We start from the raw sequence: 9,614 nt of genomic DNA on the forward strand, positions 1-9,614 counted from the left end.
ATAGGAAAAATAGGAAAAAAAACAAAAAGGAATAAATTTATATTCCATAAAGAAGCGCGTGGGGTCAACAGGGAAAAATAACAATACAGTGTAAGGGCAAAGAGGTTAGAGAGAGGAAATATTAAATACTTAAGTGCATTGAAATCAACTTAGAGAAGAACAATCAGATCCATAGGGGCAGAAAATTGATTCACGCCCTATAGAGAAGTAGAAGGGTAACAAACGGACTGGTGGGGAGGGAAGCAATACTAGGGAGGGAGAGGGCTTGCGGGGGAGTGCCATGTGGCTTTAAAGAACAATAAGAGGGGAATAAGAAGGGGGGGGGGAGAAAGGGAAGTACAACAAGGGATGGGATTATAGGAACTGATTAAAAACAAAACACTGGTATAGAAGGAAAACAGTGAAAGAAAAAAGGACAGGACTAGGAGAGAGAATCAAAATGTCTGGGAATGCACAGTTGATAATTATAACTCTGAATGTGAATGGGATGAACTTGCCCATAAAACAGAAGCAAATAGCAGAGTGGATTAGAAACCAAAACCCAACCATATGTTGTCTACAAGAAACACACATGAGACAGACAGACAGACATAGAGTGAAAATGAGAGGATGGAGCAAAATCTTTTGGGCTTCAAATGAGAAAAAGAAGGCAGGGGTGGCTATCATGCTCTCTGACAGAGCCAAAGTAAAAATAGATAAGGTTAAAAGAGATAGGGAAGGTAACTACATCCTAATAAAAGGCAATATAAACAATGAAGAAATATCAGTACTCAATATGTATGCACCAAACAGTATAGCTTCCAAATTTCTAAAGAAGAAGCTAGTGGAGCTCAAGGAGGAAATAGATAGTAAAACCATACTAGTGGGGGACCTCAACCTTCCCCTATCAGATCTAGATAAATCAAACCAAAAAATAAATAAGAGATAAGAAGAGGTGAATGAAACCCCAGAAAAATTAGAGTTAAAAGATATATGGAGAAAAATAAATAGAGACAAAAAGGAATACACCACCTTTTCAGCAGCACATGGAACATTCACAAAGATAGACCATGTAATAGGGCACAGAAACATGGCAAACAAATGCAAAAAAGCAGAAATAATAAATGTAACCTTCTCAGATCATAATGCAATAAAAATAGTTATTAGTAAGAATACATGGAGAAGCAAACCAAAATCGAATTGGAAATTAAATAATATGATTCTCCAAAATAATTTAGTGAAGGAACAAATCACAGAAACAATAATTTCATTGAAGACAATGACAATGATGAGACATCTAACCCAAACCTATGGGATGCAGCCAAAGCAGTTCTAAGGGGAAAATTTATATTACTGAGTGCATATATTAACAAATTAGGGAGGGCAGAGGTTAATGAATTGGGCAAGCAACTTAAAAAACTAGAAAATGAACAAATTAAAAATCCTCAGATGAAAACTAAATTAGAAATACTAAAAATCAAAGGAGAAATTAATAAAATTGAAAGTATAAGAACTATTGAAATAATAAATAAGACTAGAAGCTGGTATTTTGGAATTTAAAGCTGTGAATCTGCTTGTTTTAAAAAAAGTATATATTAAATTTAATAGTATCATCCTTCCCTTTCTCTGAATTCTCTGCTAAGCTTTCTTTATTCTCTTTTATGTACTTTAAAAATGTTAAAATAACTTTTTTTGCATTCTTACTCAGTTACATAAAAGAGATTAATATTTTGATCATGTCTGAAAATATAAGTCACTATCCTGAGGCTGAGAAGGGTGAAGTGATTTGTTCAAGATCTTCAGACTTAAAATCGTATACCTTTAGTGCACTTAATGCAAAGTTCTGTTTATGCCACTTCTTTGCTAAAAAACAAAAACAAACCCCAAAACTACATTTACTTTTATTCACTATTCTCTCTATTTAGCTCATTTCCAAAACTAAATTAATTTTTTCCCCTAAGTCCAGTCTTTTTCCTAAATTCCTTATTTCTGACAATGTCATCACTATTACTTAATAGCCCCCTTCACAGATATGGTAGTTCCTTGACTTGACTTTTCTCACTCCCAAATCAAGACTTGTCATTTTTATCTCTATCCCATTCTCTCCACTTCAATAACAATTATCTTAGTTCTAATCACTTCTTGCTTAGATTGTTGCAATACCACCGTAATTTTTCTCCAGGCATTAACTTTCCCCCTCTTCAATCTATTCTCTAGTCAGAGGCCAAATTAGTATTTCTGAAGTATAGATCTGACCATTTTTCACCCTTACCATGAAACACATGACTAGGTTATAGCACTGGAGATAGCTATGTCTTATTTAAAAGAAACAGAATAGGTAGGTTAAGGTAGCATTCAATATTGAGGTATAATCATATAAGAAAATCCAAGAACTAAAAGGGAGAAGCTGCATAGAGAATATATGAATGAAAGTCAATGGAGGGAGAAACAAGTTATTTTATCACTAGAACATGCTATAGACCACCTAGACAGAAAGAGGAGGAAGATGAGAAACTTGGATATGTCATAAACTTTATACAAAAGCATGATATGATAAAGCACTGGAATTATTCAGATATCTGCTAGAGCCCTCTCCTTTCCTAAAGCAGAGTTGTTAATGATTTCTTGACTTGCCTTAGTATCCTTCAAAAGGTGGAGTAATCAATAAACAGCAATTGTTTTTTGGAGCTCTCTAACAGAGAAGAATTGGTGCTGGGAAGGAAATAATAGGAACATTAGAATTTGTGATAAAAAGATAAAATCCAGGTATAGTCTAACCTGAACCGTAGATTTTGGGAAAACAGATTTTGAAGGGTTCAGAGGAAAGATAAAGTCCTATGGACTAAAATTACGGAAGAAATTAGCCCAAGAAGAGGGGAGATTCTCAAGAATGAAAGAGGAAGATACCAAAAGGAAACAATTCCAATGAAAAGAGAAATTGTTAGATGAAACCTCTATTGGAAGATTTGGAACTCATCACAACTCACTTGTACAATACCTAGCATATAGAAGGCACTTAATAAATGCTTATTGACTGTCAGATTTTTTTTTCTCATTTTTTTCTTTTTCTTTCTTTTTAAAATTAAATACTTAGGTGGCAGCTGGGTAGCTCAATAGATTGAGAGCCAGGCCTAGAGACAGGAGGTCCTAGGTTCAAATCTGGCCTCAGACACTTTCCAGCTGTGTAACCCTGGGCAAGACACTTGACACCCATTGCCTACCCTTACCACTCTTCTGCCTTGGAGCCAATACACAGTATTGACTCCAGGATGGAAGTTAAGGGTTTAAAAAAAAAAAATTAAATACTTAATAACTACCATCACAAAATATTAAACAAATGCATATAAAATTATGTGCTAATCTATAATCTCCACATTGTTTATAATTTGTTTAAAAATATGTAAATTATATATATATGTGCTAATATAAACATTCATTTTGAGTTCATTTTGGATTTGTTTTACTTTGATACTTTTTTCTCTTGATTTTGTGGCTATTTTTAAATGTAATCATAGTATGCACTATTCTTATTCTCTTTTCTTTTCATCTCTTCATATTTTCCTTAATTTCTTAATATTTCCAATATTTGTAATTTCTATCATAATATGATCCATTATATTCACAATCTATTTAGCCATTTCTCCCAATAATTGGCATTTGTGTTACTTCCAGTTTTTTTGTCATTACAAAGCTTCCATGAATACTTTTATCCATATACAACTTTTTACCCTCTCAATAATGTCCTTAGGGTCTAATAATAAGATCCCTTTGTCAATGAGCATGAACAGCTTAATAGCTCTTAATATATATTCATCTTGTTTTCTTAAAACAATTCATAGCTTCTCTAGCAATATAACATTAGGCCTGTATTCTTCACATTCCTATCAATATTTAATTTTATTGCTTTATTCTGCCTGGTTCTTGGTTAACGTGCATTACTGGGACTATATTTTATTTTTTCAATTGAAAAATTTTATTTAATAATTGATTTAGAATATTTTTCCATGGTTACATTATTCTTGTTCTTTCTCTCCCCTCCTTCCCTACCCCACTGTAGCCAACGAGTAATTCCACTGGATTTTACATATGTCATTGATCAAGACCTATTTCCATATTATTAATGTTTGCATTAGGGAGATCACTTAAGAGTCTACATTCCCAATCATGTGAGACTATATTTTAGCTAGATATTGGACCTTAAGCAGCAGACATAATCTATTGCCAGAACCATACTTTTTCCAAAATTATGTCTTTCCAGTTTGGACATACCAAGGGAACTTTTGTTCCAGTACCACTACCTCTCAAGAATGCAGAATTACCTACATTGTATGATGAGTGCTAAAGTAAGACTTTGTGACAGAATATTTATGCTTTCCAAACAATTGTTGTCTCACCAGAAACTATGTTTGCATTATATGTATACTCAGTCTTAGATCTGCTCATGCAAGTGTGTGGGCTCTCTAGATTTCTGTCATATTTAATTTATCTAAGGCTCTATTCATCTTCTTAACTACTTATTTTTTATTAGACTTATCTAGTTTTGAGAGGGGAAAATTAAAATTCCCTGCTATTATTATTTTGTTATCTATTTCTATCTGTATCTCATTTAGTTTTTCCTGTAAAAATCTGGATACTATAACACTTGGAACACACAGGTCCAATATTAATAATACTTGACTGTCAGAAAAATAAATTTGCAGAAGATGGAAGCAAGGTAACAAAAGATGAATGCAGGAATGTAGCCCAGTTCTGTAAAAATAATCTCAGGAGGATTAAGGCTCAGAATGAGGTGAGGATGGCAAAGGAAGCGAGGGACACTCAAAAAGTTTTGGGAGCTTTTAGTTATATTGGAAGAAAAAGAGGGTCAAACAAGAGGAAAAAAGGACTTTTGCTTGAATGGATATTTTCCTTCTGCTTTTTTTTCTGCCAAGGACAATAAATTTTGAGCTGGAAACGACAGGACAAAAATGGTGTCTTAATGGGAAGCAGACCCTTGTCACATTCCAAGTGGCAGTCTCTATTTTAGGTGATCTTGGCATGCACTAAGCAAATCCCCATGACAAATACATTAACTTATTTGAATTTCAAAACCTTGTGAGTAAAGTACTATAGGGATTATTATTCCCATTCTACATGAAGAAACTAAAGGTTTAGGCAACTTGCTGCTGGTTACAGAGCTAAAAATTTGCAATAGAATTTGGACCCAGGTCTTTCTGACTATCCTCTATGCCACATTGCCTATTACAGGTGGTAGCAACTAGAGTATTTGCTCCAATACTTGAGTACTGGGTTTTCCTGGATTCTTGATTCCTTGACTATCAATGCTTGAATCTGTATCTAGAGATAGGTGGTGGAGGCACATTTGTTCTCAACAATGAAGTAGCTACAGAGATGAGAATCATGTAATCCAGAGGATCCTAAACCCAGTTTTTTAAAGAAGTATATAGAGTTCTTCAAACTCGACCACCTTAGAGAGTTGTGGGGATGGAGGGCATAAATACTTAAATAATAGGTCTGTGCTGTGTTCTTCTTGCTCACGTGGGATATGTGGGTCTTGAGAGGTAATAACAGGTATCTCTAGAATCTATTCTCCAAGGGCAACTTTGATTCCTGCAAAGAAGGAAGCAGGAGGCTGGGGCCTAGAGCAAGCTACTCTGCTCTCCTCAGAGAAAGGAGAGATAGGGATAGAATTACATCTATTTGCTCTCTTAAATATTATTACAAATAATCTCAGGTTCAATCTGCACTCCTGATTAATAACCTTTAATGGAAAAGGAGGGGCCCAAGCTATATATTCAATGCTTGAACTGATCCTCAAATGCCAGTTCCCCAATGAACAAACATAGCAAATAAGTTCATCTATTCAAACAAATAGCAAATAGAAATCAGAACAAGTATACATATGAAAATATATTCCAGACAAGAAAGTGAAAGTGAAAGTACCTAGTTATTCACAGGAGAAAATAAGTGTGAAATAATTGGCCTCAGATTACATATGTTGATGCTTAGATTATGGGAAATAAAGTGAACTTGAAATGATGCCACAGTCAGTCAATAAGCATTAAGTGACTTCTATGTGCAAGCATTGTACTAATTCTTGAGGCTATAAAAAAAGGGAAGAAATAGTTCCTGACTTCAGTGAACTCAGCCTAATGAAGTAATGTGTACTACTGAGAATGGGATGGGAATGTGAAAATGAAATGATGAAAGAGTGTACCTTATTCAAAAGAAAATCTCATAAGAGTAATAGCACAGTGCTGTAACTTATTGGAAATAAGAAGATGCAAGAGGGAGCACCTCCAGAGAAGAAGAGGAAGATTCATCATGGGAATGTTTTCCCAGAATGACCAGAGTTATGAAAGAGGGAATCATAACTCATTTGATAGAACTCCCGAAAACAAAGAAGGAAAACTCATATTGGGAAATCCATACGGAATATGTCAGTAGTAGATTTAAGGGTTCATATAGAAGTGGTTGATGATCTCTCTGTTCATTCTACCACCTTTCAACTACTATAACAGATCAATCTGATTTATCAGGGGGTAGTATAGTCTTCCCTATTGCCTATGTCTCTCCCATCCTCAAAAAGCCTTCACTTGATTTATTCTTTCTCACTAGCTGTTATCCCATAAAGACAGCCAGATATGGGGCAATAGATAGAGTGCCAGGCTTGAAGTCAGGAAGACTTGAGTTCAAGTCTGGCCTCAGACACTTAACTAGCTGTGTGACCTTGAGAAATCAGTTACCTTGTTTGCCTCATTTTCCTAATTTTTAAAATGAGCTGGAAAAGGAAATGGCAAACCAATCTGGTATCTTTGCTAAGAAAATCTGCCTGAAAAGGGGTCATGAAGAGTCAGATGTGACTGAAAACAACTGAACAAGAATTATCCTTTGTCCTCCCTTTTCTGGCTGACTTGATTGAGAAGGCCATATAAATGGGTTGTCTACTTCCTTTCTTTTCTCTTAATTCTCTGCATTCCAGCTTCTGATGTCATCACTCATCTGAAACTGCTCTCTCCAAAATTATCAGTGATCTCTTAATTGCCAAATCTAAAGCTTTTTCTCTGTCTTCATCCTTCCTGATCTCTTTGGCAGCCTTAGACACTCCTGATCACCTTCTCCTTGATGTTTTCTTCATCCAAATTCTTCTTTTTTTTTTTTTTATTATCCCCTGGTTCTCTTATCTGTTTGATCACTTTTTCTCAGGCCCCTTTATTAGATCTTCATCCTGGTGTCAGGTTCAATAACCCTGGTGTCTCACAGGCCTCTGTCCTGGGTTCTTTTCCCTCTTTTCCCTGAATTTTATTTCATTTTATAATCTCATTAATTTCTTTGGTTTCAATTATTATCTCCATTCCACTCCAGATCTACCACACTGCCATTACTCATCTTTCACCTTCAATCACTCATGAGACATCTTGGATTGGATGTCCTCTAGACTATCTTTTTAAACTGTTACCATCTGTTTTAGGATCAGTATTGTGTATTGGATCCAAGGCAGAAGATGGTAAGAGTTAGCCAATGGAGGCTGTGACTTGCCCAGGGTCATACAGTTAGGAAGTATCTCAGGCCAGATTTGAACCCATACCTCTCATGTCTAGGCCTGGCTCTCAATATACTGAAGCCACTTAGCTGTCCCCATCTTACTGACATCTTAAATTCAACATATCCCAAACTGACCTCCTTACTTTCTACAAAGTCCCAACTAACTTCTTTCTCACTTCTCTACTACTACTACTACCAAGATGTGGTGTCTTGTGGTATCAACCTGGGTAACATCCTTGACTCCTCACTCTCATTCTTCATATCTAATTGTTGACAAATCCTACCAATTCTACTTTGAAACATCTCTCATATATAATCCTTTCTCTTTAGTCTGACACTGCCAACATCTTATACCTGGACTACTGGAATAGACTAGCCAATTCTCCTTGCTAGTCCCTCCCACTCCAGTCCATCCTCCACTCAGCTGTCAGTGATTTCCTTAAGGACAAATCTGACTAGTTTCCCCTTCTCCACCCATTATAACCTTCAGGATCAAATATAAAGTCCTCTGTTTGGCTTTATAGTTCTTATTCTTATTCTTTCCTACCTTTACAGTTTTCTTACGCCTTACTTTCCTCTATGCACTCAGTGATCCAGTAAAACACGTTTCCTTTCTGTCCCTTAAACAAGACACTGCATTATCCCTCCATTCTGGTCATTTTCCTTGGTTGTCCCCCATGCCTGGACCTCTCTCCCTCCTAACCTCTCTGATTCCTGGCTTTTTTTTTAACTCTCTGTTAAAGTCCTACCTTCTGCAAGAAACTTTTCCTAGTCCCCCTTACTCTCAGGATCTTCCCTCAGAGATCATCTCTAATTTATCTTTTATATCTTACTTGTCTATAGTTATTTGTATATTGTCTTTTCCATTATTCTGTGAATTCTTTGAGAGCAGGACTTCTTTTTGCCTTTCTTTGTATTCCCTAGTGGTTAACACAGTACTTGGCACATAGAAATGCTTTCTGACTTGATTTATTATGGATTTTTATAAATGTATAACTCTTTTTAAAAATCTCCCTTCTTAATCATCCTATATAACAGAATAATAATGCCAATTCATTGCAAAACTCTGCTGGGTAGCTCAGTGGATTGAGAGCCAGGCCTAGAGACCTCTGGGAGGTCCTAGGTTCAAATCTGGCCTCAGATACTTCCTAGCTGTGTGACCCTAGGCAAGTCACTTAACCCCCATTGCCTAGCCCTTACCACTCTTCTGCCTTAGAACCAATACACAGAAGGTAAGGGTTTAAAACCCCACAACATAATTGGATAAAAAATTATGTAACAAATTAGTATGTTATGAAAAAGAGAAATGTAAAAGTCTAATATGCAGTTAGAGATATACATCTGAATGTCAGAAGAGAGGTTAGGAAGTTAGTACTGGATAAGAACCATCAACATAGAGATGGTGATGATAACTGAATCCATGGGAATTGATATTACTAAGTGAAAACAGAATTGAGGAAGAAGAAGAGGGCCTAGTTCAGAGGTAGTAGAAGACACCAATGGTTAGAAGACATGAAGTTCCTACAATGAAGCCTGAGAAGGAATAGTCAGATAAGGAGGAGAACTAGAAGAGAGTTATGTTCTGAAAACTAGGAGGAAGAATACTGAAGAGAAGATGCTTAACAGGGTCAAAGGCTATAGAGAGGTCCAGAAGGATGAAGACTGAGAATAGGTCATTGGATTTAGCAACTAAAGGGTCATTGCAACCTTTTGAGAGAGCAGTTTCAGATGAATGATAATAATGGAAGTCAGACTGAAGAGATTTAAGAAGAGGACAAGAGGAAAGGAAGTGGTGATATCTATTATGGATGGTTTTCTGAAGGAATTTAGTCACAAAAGGGAGGAGAGAAGATGGTATTGTAGGTATCCAGTATGAAAGGATTGAGTAAGGGTTTTTTGAATATGTGGAACTGTGGGCACATTTGTAGGAAGTAGGAAATGTTAAGAGAGTTTTTCTTAATTTCTCCCTTTTTATACTTAAGAGGAAAGAGAGCAAAAAGATTTCTGAGTAAGAGACAACATGCAAGTGAAAGCAGCCAATAGCCAGGGAGAGACTGAAGATGAGAAAGTGGATTGATAAGAGGGGACAA

General features: G+C 36.0%; 1 protein-coding gene across 1 annotated transcript in view; it reads right to left on the bottom strand.

The window, feature by feature from the left end:
* The window catches only part of C1H7orf57 (chromosome 1 C7orf57 homolog), a 116,737-nt gene that overhangs the window by 56,517 nt on the left and 50,606 nt on the right, over nucleotides 1-9,614 (bottom strand).

Source organism: Gracilinanus agilis, chromosome 1, assembly GCF_016433145.1.
Source record: "Gracilinanus agilis isolate LMUSP501 chromosome 1, AgileGrace, whole genome shotgun sequence".
NCBI classification, from domain to species: Eukaryota; Metazoa; Chordata; class Mammalia; order Didelphimorphia; family Didelphidae; genus Gracilinanus; species Gracilinanus agilis.